The sequence below is a fragment of the Cavia porcellus genome, unplaced genomic scaffold (genome assembly GCF_034190915.1).
Source record: "Cavia porcellus strain 051 isolate PalLab524CR breed Dunkin Hartley unplaced genomic scaffold, mCavPor4.1 scaffold_10, whole genome shotgun sequence".
NCBI classification, from domain to species: domain Eukaryota; kingdom Metazoa; phylum Chordata; class Mammalia; order Rodentia; family Caviidae; genus Cavia; species Cavia porcellus.
In genome coordinates, this window is record NW_026947493.1 from 24,334,040 (window position 1) to 24,345,075 (window position 11,036).

Sequence of the window (11,036 nt, forward strand, 5' to 3'; positions counted from 1 at the left end):
TGCTGAGCCGGTGGCATCCAGACAGAGCTGCTCTTTCTAAACAAAAGTGGGTTTGTGTAGAAAAGGCCTGAGGGCAAGTCTGGAGCAGCATTTCCTGGCCAGTTCTGTGAAAAACCACTGTGAACAGCCATGGCTGGAACCCCTGTGTTTAACCCACAGTGGGAAAGCGGTTGGTCAGATGACTAGAACCAGCATGGGATGAGTTCTTTCAGAGTGGTTATTTGGGAAACCTAAGAATCCTGCAGCATGTTTGGATCTGCAGGGAGGTTTCCCTTGTGCACAGTGTCAGACCTGAAGGATATGGAGCAGCTGGTAGAAAGGGGTAGGAGAGGATGTTTCCTCAGCCCAGGGAGAGGAGCGCAGAGTGCTTCATGGAGGATCTAGGGGCTTCCTAGCTAGCCACTAGCCACCTGTGGCTATTTAAATTTAATTTAATTTAAATTAAATTGAGACGAGCTCCTTAATCACACCAGCATTTTCAGTGCTCTGTAGTTACTGGTGGTCTCTGGCTACTATATTGAATAATGTAGACAGACAACACCTCTGTCATCATGAGAGGTCTGTTGGACATCTGGTGTAAAAGCAGGAGTTCATCCAGGAGAAACAAAAGTAAAGGATGGAGATGACCAGCTGTCCACTTCAGTTTAGGTTGTGCCTAGAAAGTCCAAGTAAGCATCAGAAAGGGAATCGGAGCTGCTTCCTGGTACACCTGCAGAGAAAGAGAAGGAGGTCCATCATGCCCTGAACCTTGGGTCGTAAGGAATGCCACTACCTTCCCCGAGGTGCAGATGGGTTCCCTGTGCCCTTTACAATGAACTCCACCATTCCAGGTGGCCCATGCTTGCTCCCTGCAGCCTCAGAGCCCAGCTGCCGGGGAACACCTGCGTCGGTACCATCCAGGTAAAGCTGCTGCAGAAAGAAAGGCAGTCGAAGGAGAGAGAGAGAAAGAAAAGAAGAAAGAAAAAGAAGGAAGGAAGGAAGGAAGAGGGAGAGAGAGAGAGAGAAAGGAAAAATTTTTTCATGAACTGTTGGGAAAAGGTGTAAGTGGTGGCTGCTAAGTCTCCAGAGAACAGAAAGTAAAGGTGTGAGGCTGGACAGGGTCAGTTAAGATGGGGGTAGGGGGGCCAAAGGGCTGAGGGGCAGCTACTCTTCAGAGGGCTCAGCTGCCTTGGGTTGGAGCTCCCAAGAGTTGGGCCCAGCTTTTCTCTCCTTTTCTGCTCCATAGCATCTTTACTTGCCTTGTAAGTATATACCATGGTGGACATATTTCCGGACACGACAGGCCCTTGGAGCTGATCTCCACAGCTGCCAGGCTGGTGCAAGCAGCTCAGCAGTTCTCCCAGTCAGTCCTGCTCTGGGGTGTTCTTCACTGCTCTAAGGTGTCCTCTCTGTTCTTTGCGGAGAGCTGCAAGTGTGTCAGCCCATCTTACCTCTGAGAACTAATTGCAGGAAGCTGCAGACAACACCTGCCTCTAGGTCCACCTGTGCGCCACCTGGTTGTATCCAGACATCAGTCAAGGTTTGCTGACTGCATCAGATATGTTTCCAAGTCTCTGTGGGAGCCATGATGTTTGTTGGGTATTTTTGTAAATGAAGAACTTTGTTTCTTAGCTTGATTGTGGTCAAAATATGAATTAGTGAACTTCTTTTCATTCAGTTTATCAGAGGAAATGGAAATTTATTACCTACTTTTCAGTGAACTCCCCTCCTATCTATCACATGGCTGCTCATTCAGTGGAATATCATTGTCAGTTTTAAAAATAAAAAAGAACAGTTTCCTAGCTTCCTCTTCTGTCCTTATGAGAAGAGCAATGACTGAATATCAATTCATTTTCTCCTCCCCTCTATTCTGTCTCTGAGCTTATTGGTTCATATTTTTTTTAAGTTTTTTAGCGAAAATTTTCAGATATAGACAAAAGGTAGTAGGACTGTGACAGTGGCCTTTCCTGACCTGTCACCTGCTGCAGCAGTCACCAGCACAAGCCCAATCCTTGTTTAACTATTTTCCCTGCTGTATTATTTTAATGGTTTTACTGAGGTATGTTTAATGTCATATCTTTTTAAGTGTTCAATACAGTGATTTTTTTTGCAACCATCATTTAGAACATTTCTGTCACCCCCAAAACCCCTCGTGCCCATTTCCAGTCATGGTATGGTGACACAGATCCCTGTTGTGCTTTATCTCATCTACAAACATCTCAGCGTGCATCTGAGTTTCCAGGCCACGTCTCTTCTCATCAAGGTGGTACCTGCTCCAGAGGGGCCTCTCCTTGTGCACTCCAGCCCTGCAGTCACCTCCTAAGCCCAAGGAAACAATTACAGAAGAGCCTGCACTCTGCCCGCTGGCCTTTTTACATTGTGGGCATGGAGTGCCATTGATAATTCAGTTGAACCCCAAGTTTAGCTTTCTGTGTTACTGAAGGCCTTCAGTGTGCTGGGCCCAGGGATTCTGTGGGTTCACTGTAGACCCCACCATGTGTGCACAACAAGGTCAGACTACACCAGACTTTTCTTAGACTAAAACATCGCACTGGCCTAATCTGCCCCTGAATGTATGAGTGTGTGTGTCACGCAGCTTTCCTGCTGACCTCTTGCTGTGGGTGAAAAGACCCTGCTTGTTCAGGAGGCAGAGTGGCCTCAGCCATGGTTTAAAGGGAGACTCTGCCTCAGGGCCCAGCCCTCCTCTAGACAGGAAGTGGGGATTGAGCCGGAATGGGACCCAGCTCAGAGCCTGGACAAAAACCGCCTTCAGAGAAAGGATATACAATTGCATTCATTCAGTCATCTGTTTATTCATTTATTCAACAAAAAGCCCACATACTCTTGAAGAATCTTTGCACTGGGAAAATAACAGTGAACAAAACAGAGTAAAGCCTCCATCTGAATGTCACTTGTATGCAGCAAGTGACAATAAACCAATAGATGCATAAAATATACATTTTGCTGGGTAGTAATAAAGGGTCTGAAACAGAGTGAGTGGAGGCATGATATCTGCAGAGGATAAATATCTTTTTTGGGGTAGGGGTACTGGGAATGAAACTCAGGACCTTACACTTGCCAGGCAGGCGCTGCACCACTGAGCTAAATCCCTGGCGCCGAAAACTGTCTTTTTAAAAAGGAAAATATAAAACTATATGTATGGTCTGATCCAGTGCTTGAGAAGGATAAATAATCCATATGGGCTTAAACACAATATGTAGAAAAGTGACCCAAGGACTGCTGAGAGGCAGCACTATGAATAATTTTTATTTGCAGAAGATGTATTTGCATAAATTAGTTTTATATAATGAACAAGTGTTGATTGGATAAATAGACTAACATTTTTTAAAAGCAGGCTACTAGTCATGAAAAGTGTTCTCAAGAGCCCCTCTTTCTGCATGGGGGCCTGGTGGGAAGGAGTCTGGGGCAGGTTAAGCTGTGGACTCCCCTGCCATCCTTGGGAGGCCCAAGACTCTTCAGTGTTCCTTCCTAGCAGGCCAGGTCAGCCTTTAAGTCCATGCTGAAAACAGAGGCCCGAGCTGGGGGAGGATCTGAAGAGAAACAGACAGGCACACAAGCAGAACAGCTTTGCAGGAGTGGCCAGGGTCCAGTCCTGGCTGTGTGACCAAGGGCACATTACCTAACCTCTCAGTGCCTTGGTTTCCTTGTACAAGGCGAATGACGATAATATTTCCTCCCAGGACTGGTGTGGTGATGAACCTAGCTAGAAATCGAAAAGTAGGCTATAAGTACTAAGTACTGAGTACTTCATGATAGCAGCCATCAGTTGTGGAGCATCCAGTCAGGGGCAGCCAAAGGGACATCAGTGACCATAACAGAGACACTGGGGCAGAAGGAGCTCCATGTGGGAACTGCGAAGTGTTGGGCTGTGGGACTGGACATGGTCCTCTGACCACACCCTTGCAGCCTTTCCTTGGGCCCTGACCCTTTGGTCCCCCTCCACTTCCTCTAAAGCTCTGTGGTCCCTTCTCCCTTGATGCCACCACTCTGCTGGTGTCCCTGAAACCACTGCAGAGTGGCAGTGCAGTTTTGATTTTCATGGAGCACAGATTGAGACAGTTACTGAATTTAAAGAAGCTTTAGAGAGTGTGACAGGTGTGGGTCTGGTTCCCCGTGGTCCCTTCAGTCACAGCTGGCCACGCTCCTGTGGCTGCTGACTGGGGGAGATGCTTCTCCCCAGTGACCGCTCAGGCCACTGGGCTGGGGTGTACAGACCAGCCTCTGGGGCATCCCTCAGAAGGCCCCGCCCTGCAGAGTCTTGGCATCAGCTAGACCTGGACCTGCTTCTCGGTCCCGCCTGCCGTCTGTGTGAGCTGCTTTGGGCAAGGTGGCCACCATTTTCCTGGTCCCCATTTTCCTCAGAGCTGTGAATTGGAGCTGGGCCATGTGGCCATGTGTGGTGCGTAAGGATTCAGTGAGCCAACATCAAGCTGCCCAGAGCTTCCCAGGTATGCAGAACACTGCCGCTGCTCTTCTTGACTGCCTCTGGGACCCCGAATGGCTACCTGGGTCTCAGCAGCTCCTGCCTGCCCTGTCTTGACTACTTCCTCCTTCACCCCTCTGATCTCCATGTGACCGTCCTTGTCCATTCAGTCTGTCCTGTTTCCTTTTGCTGACACCCATCACGTAGCCAAGTCCATGCTGGAGTACCCGTGGAGACAGCTTCCAGGCAGGGCCACCATTGTCATGATAACAAGAGGTGCAGCGTTTAAGAAAGGCTGCTGGGTCCAGACTGTCTGGGCCCCAGCCCTAGCTCCCAACGCAGCAGTGTGTGCTTGGTGCCAATCGCTTCATGTCTGTGAGCCTCAGTTTCCTTTCTATAAATGAAATAGTTTCTATCTCGTAGTTTCTTGTGAGGTTAGAGTGGGCAGTAATGCAGAGCTTGGTGCGTGGTAAGCTGGCGTCGGTGCTAGTGACTGCGTTTGCTCTGCTTGTCATCATGGGGGCCTTGCGGAAGTCAGCAGATGTCCTTCTCTTTGAGGTTCTCTGTGGCGTCTCCACACTGCCCTGGCTGGCCTTGGGCCTCTGATGACCCCCTCCTCTGGGAGTCTCCCTGTGACTGTCCACAGCCCTGTTGCTTCCCTCTGCCTGCATGGAGAAGGATTCCCACAATATGGCAGGAGTGAGGAGCAGAGGATGCTCTTTTTTGTTGTCTTGAAATTCAGTCACCCAGTACGGAGTCGCGGAAAGTTGAGCCACATACTGAAAGGGAAAAAGCTAGAGAGAAACTATTGCTCCTTGCAAACAAAGACTTCTGATTTGCCTTTAGTTCAGCCTAGGTTCTAAACCACCAGATCTGTCACATAATAAATGTAGAGGGACTTCTTGCCACTTACGTTGTGATGACATTTTTGATAAGCAGAGCTTTTCAGCCCAGTCTTCCTAAATGTGTTCCTGATGACCTTGGCTGTTGATCCCTAGCTGTGATGCCAGCGGCATGATTATTGCACAAACTGTCCTGGGCTGTCTGTTGTGGGAAGCTGGTTGGAGACAAGGGGAATGTGTCAGCCTGAGAATGTGCTGGTTCCATCACAGGCTAAGAATCTGGAAGCTCTCCTTCCATCAAATTCTCACCTCCATGTTCTACCTGCAGAGCCTGAATGAATGTCAGACTGGGGGGAAGGGTACAGGGAGCCGATGAGGACACCTGCCATCTTAAAGGTGCTCAGGTAGGCGTCTCTAAATACATTGCTTCATACGTGCTACGCACTGTGCCAGTCCCCTAAGTGGTGGTCAGTAGCAGAGCAGGAGGCCAGCAAGGGAGGGAAATAAATGTGTTTTTAAGATGCAGCAGAGAGTTGTGGAACTGTCCCAGTGGATGGCAGGATGGCCCAGCCACCATTCACCCACCCAATGTTCAACAGAGTGCTTTCTTGTGCAGGACACAGTACCCAAGAAACCAGCAGGCTTCCTGTCCTCATCAGCTTGCTCTTCTGTTGAAGAGGAGAATAAATCAGTATCTGCCAGGCACACGGGTACTGTGTGGGTGGCAAAGATGCCCTAAGAGATGATCAGGTTCCTTTCTGAGGAGCCACATTTGAAGAACCCCAGGATCCCAGTCTATCTAGAGGAGCAGAATTTGGAGTTCCTGTGGGCATCAGTAAAAGATGTTGACCTGATTGGAGAGTGTGAAAACTGTACTGGCGACATGTTTCTACATTTTAGGACTTTTGGATGTTTTAAAGTTAGAATGATGGTTGCTCAATGAACAGCGGATTGTTAGAAATGTTTCAAACCGTAGGAAAAGTGTAGGCTGTGGAATAAACAGTGGGAACAAGCAACCGACTAGCTGGGTTAAGTTAGAACCCTATCATGTGCCCTAGGTCATGCAAAACACATCCTGAATGCTTGAAGAGCTAAAAGTTAATACTGTGGGCCACTCTATCTGCGGTCCCATGTCCATGGGTTCAACCAATAATGGATTGAAAATGCTTGGGAAAATGTGTATCTGTACCAAGCGTGTACAAACTTTCTTGTCATTATTGACTAAACAGTACAGTGTAACTCTGAAGATACAATTTGTGTTGTATTAGGTACTTCATCTAAAGGTGATTTAAAGCATACAGGAGGTTGTGTGCATGTTATATGTAAATACCATAACTTCCTGTGTGAAGCACTTGGGCACCCTCAGAATGTGGTATATGAGGGGATGGGGTCCTGGAACCAAGCCATCATGGATACTGAGGGCAACCATATATTTTTTAAAGGAACAAAATATTTCTTGTTAATTTAGAGCACTTAAAAAAATAATTTTGGAGCTGGGCGTGGTGGCACACTCCTGTAATCCCTGCACTTGGAGGCTGAGGCAGGAGGATCTTTGCAAGTTTGAGATCAGCCTTGGCTACAAAGTAAGCCCAGGGCCAGCCTGAACTGCGTAGTGAGAGCCTGTCTCAAAGAGACTAAATAAATAATAAATAATTTTGGGTGGCGAACAGGAAATAAAGCCAGAAGATATTTAAAAATTGATGCATAGACCTGCATGTATAAAAATTCAACTTAGTTGCAAGACTAAAAATAAAGGAAAATGAGAAATCAAGAGAATATACTTATTTGACAGCTAATAGAATAGAGTTCGTCAAGTTCATAGTAAAAATATAAGCAGTAGAAGAACAGGCTGAGAACATGAGCAGACAGTGACCAATAAACAGAAAAGACACCCATCCTACTGATAATTAGTGAAATGAAAACAAAACAACAAGATATTTCTGGTCTTTTTAAATACTAATGATACTGATAATCTGTGCTGGCAACCTTCCTTGTTAAGGAAATGCAAGTGGTTTTTGGATAACATTTTGGCAACAACAGACTCTTCAATGTGCATATGCTTTACTCAGTAATTTAACTTCTAGAAACCACTGAGAAATATACTATACAAGCAAGTATGCCCAATTCCTTGCAGGATTGTTTATGTGGGTGAAAACTCGGGCATGTGCTAAATGCTTATCAGTGAATCTATCAGGTCCTGGTGCCCAGCCAGAGGCAGTCTTCTTCCTCCACCCCAAGGGGCCAGTCTCTCCCCACCCCGTACTTGTAGCAACCAAAACTGTCTCTAGACATTGCACAGAGGCTATTCTATGAGGATGAGGTAATGGAATCTTTAACAGGGGTGCTGGGTTAATTTGCTTGGAAACAGCAGATTCCAGCCAGAGTCAGGAGCTATCTAATCCTTCTTTCTGCCTGCCCTCTGCCAAGCCAAGCCATTCATGGACCTGCCAGTATTTTCAAGTGTAGTTTTCAGCACCAGCTCATCATCCATGACTCTTGGCTTTTTTTTTTTTTTAGCAAGCCTGGCTTTCATCTCCTCCTGGCCTCTTCCAGAAAAGCCTCTTAGCACTAGGTCTGGACTTTTGATGTTAGCTTTCATCAGTTCCTCCTCCTCCACCTGCCTAGCTGTCTCACTGAACACCATCAAGGTCATGACGGGCAGGGTGGAATGGAATGACACCAGTATCCAGCCCAGGGAGCCCAGGGACACCAGAAAGCTGTCTGGTAATATCTTCAACCAGGCACAAACACACTCAGTGGCTCAGACGGCCACAGCACAAAGGCATGGGCCTGCTGAGGGACTATTCCCAAGCACAGGCGATACATGACAGGGTCTCTGTGAGCACATTAGCCTCCTCACCCCAGCTAGGGAGAGAGCATCTCCAGGAAACTGCTTTTGGGGATATTTCCAGAAATTTAAAAATTTTAAACCTCAAAACTCCATTTCTTCCTGGAGAGACCCTCACCCAGCTGAGAACCTGTGCAAACACATGACTTCCTGGCTGCGGTGTCCCCTTGAGTGTGGACCTTGGGGCTCACTTGTGGCATTTTCAGCTTGCTTCATCTGCTGTGAAATTGAAGCACACACTGCCTTCCCCAAAAGACTCACTTCTGGTGAGGATTCGGATAGAGAGGGAGCTGGATGGCACCCAAAGGAACAAGCTGGTCCTGTGGAAGCATCATGTCCTGTCATTTCCCCATCAGAAGCACCCCTGTCTGCCCCCAGACAGCCTGCCCGCCTCCCCACCCTGACACAGCTGCCTTAGCTGGTGTCTGTCAACACAGGCAGGCTTGTGGGTTTACTTTTATTTATTTATGTTTTTCTCCAGCACTGGGGATTGAACCTACAATCTTCACACTGATCACATCCCTAGGCCTTTTTACCTTTGTGAGACAGAGCCTTGCTAAAGTCCCCCTCCTCCCTAAGCCTCCCAGAGTGCTGAAATCACAGGGAGCTCCACAGCGCCTGGCTTGGGTTCCCTTTTTTAACTGGGAATGGGAGGGTCTGAGGGCTGAGTAAGAGGCGGGGACGTGAACACCCCAGGCCTTTTCTCCTTCAGTTTCTTGTGGTTTTTTTTTCCTTCTGCTTTGTCCTTCTGGTTGTTGCTCCTTGACTGTTGATCTGAATGTTTCGGGATCAGTAGTTACTACTGGCCTCAGAATTCCTGAAAAATTTGGTAGCAATCAGTATGTGTGCGAGTGTGTGTGTGTGTGTGTGTGTGTGTGTGTGTACACATGTATGTGTGCACTAAAATCTAACTGCTTAACACTAGTATGAGTGAGTCCTTGGGCGAAAGGAAGCTTTTAGGAGCATGCCTAAGCACACACCGTGTGCTGAGTTAGGTTTTCTAAAATGAGGCTTTCCTGAAGAACAATGCCTGGTGAGTGGCCTTTGGCCAAGGGGACAGAATTTAGGAGTCCTTAGTTCCTAAGCAGGAGTCCCTGAGAGGTGAGAGAGGGTCTGTAACAGTAAGTACTCCCTGCTGCACAGTACTCAGCCCTGGATGCCCGGAGGGGCAAGACCTGCCCAGGTCCCTTTTGTTTTGGTCTCGAGAAGCCTCCCCATCCCTGTGTCACTGTGCAGAAAGGGCCCGCTCTCTCTCTCAGGAATAATTACAACAGTTGTTTTAATTTTTGCATGAAATTAGGTGCAGAATTGCCTTTCAGTTTATCATAGAGCATAATCCTTGCTCCAACTAATAAATCATCTGCTTTAAGACAGGCCTGGAAAAAAGACACCCCAGAGCACAAGGGTATCCGTGGAGGACTGTAGAGACCCAAGGACCTCCCTAAATGAAGGAGGCCTGAAATGGGGCGTGTGCACACTCTTGAGGGAGGCAAAGTCTCCTTCACAGCCTTAACTCAGCTCCAGGTGTGAGCCAGTGTATTACCATGGCTGGCTGACTGCAGAGGAACCGAAAAGGTGCAACCACTCCCATGGCTCATTAGCAAAGGAGAATACGCAAATGTCCAGGGTCCCTTGTGTCAGGATCACACTTTTCTGTTTTTATCTGTTAAACGGGGCACCCCTCAGGCCCACTCCAAAGCGTTTAGCCAAGAGACTTTGTTTCCTTTTTACTCCATTACTGTACTGAGGACTTTTGACACAGTGTTAGAAATAAGAAGGTAGAAGCCTTTTCATCTTAACCTTTTTGGAATTCATTTTACGATTTGATTCTCATTGCTGACATTTTTTATAGCAGTATTTTTCAACAGCTGTACAATAGTTTGAGGGCAAGAATTCTTTATTTGAAGAGTTTAGAGGGTTTTTTTATTTGGGGAGCTTAAATACTAGTAGCACAACTCTCCCCAGTAGTGGCAAACAGAAATGCATGCAGACATTGCCAAATGTCTTGTAAGATGCAAAATCAGTCATGGATGTGTGCACACACAGAATCACTGGCATATAGGAAAGACGCAAAATAAAATAATATTTGTCCTAGATTTGCTGTGCTTTTAAAACAGATCCTAAAATTGTGTACATTAATACCTGTGGTTTGGTCTGTTGCCTTGGTGAAGTGGGTGGAGTTTTGCCTTTTTGAAAGGCCTTCATACAAATTTTGGAGTCTTCTCTCTTGAAGTCTATTCTCCCATCATATTCCTATGTTGCAGTATTATGTACCTGACCTATTTATCCAATGATTGCTTATTAATTCATTAATTCTGCACACAAATTCATTCAGTCACGCAGCAGTATTTCTGGGGCAGCTCTCCGGGTGCCTTGGGGTGAACAAGCAGCATCTCAACCAGGATTCCACATCCACTGCTCTTCGATTGCTTTGTGATGAGCTTAAACTGAAGAAGGAAGAGGTGTGTTTCATGTGGAGGACTGCAGAAAGCCATTCCTGGACCTCTTGTTTTTGTAAGCCCAGAGAAAAGTTATTGGAATTCCAAAAAGTAATTCCAGTCTACGTCTTCTAGGGTAATCCACAGTGAGAATAAAGACACTAAGACATATTTGTACCTGTGGGGAGCTAAGGGAGTTATAAATCCAGCTACAACAATGGCTAACCGGAACGACCCAGGACGCAACCCAGCTTTTATTAATTTGGGAAGAGGGGAGTGGTCCAGGGATGGGTGACTGTGGCAGGAAGTACATGAGCGCTGTGAGCTGCGCTTGTAGGAGGACTGAAATCAGCTCTGCAATATGCAGAGAGAGAGATGCAGAAAGAGTCATCTGCATGTCAGAGATTGGGGCAGTATCTACTGTTCTGGGCTCAGCGCTTCAGTTTTGATGTGGAATCATAATGCCCTGAGAAATCACAGCTTCT

The 11,036-nt window shown here is 47.0% G+C and overlaps 1 protein-coding gene across 5 annotated transcripts in view; it reads left to right on the top strand.

The window, feature by feature from the left end:
* The window catches only part of Cmtm7 (CKLF like MARVEL transmembrane domain containing 7), a 48,382-nt gene that overhangs the window by 29,879 nt on the left and 7,467 nt on the right, over nucleotides 1-11,036 (top strand). The window lies entirely within an intron of this gene.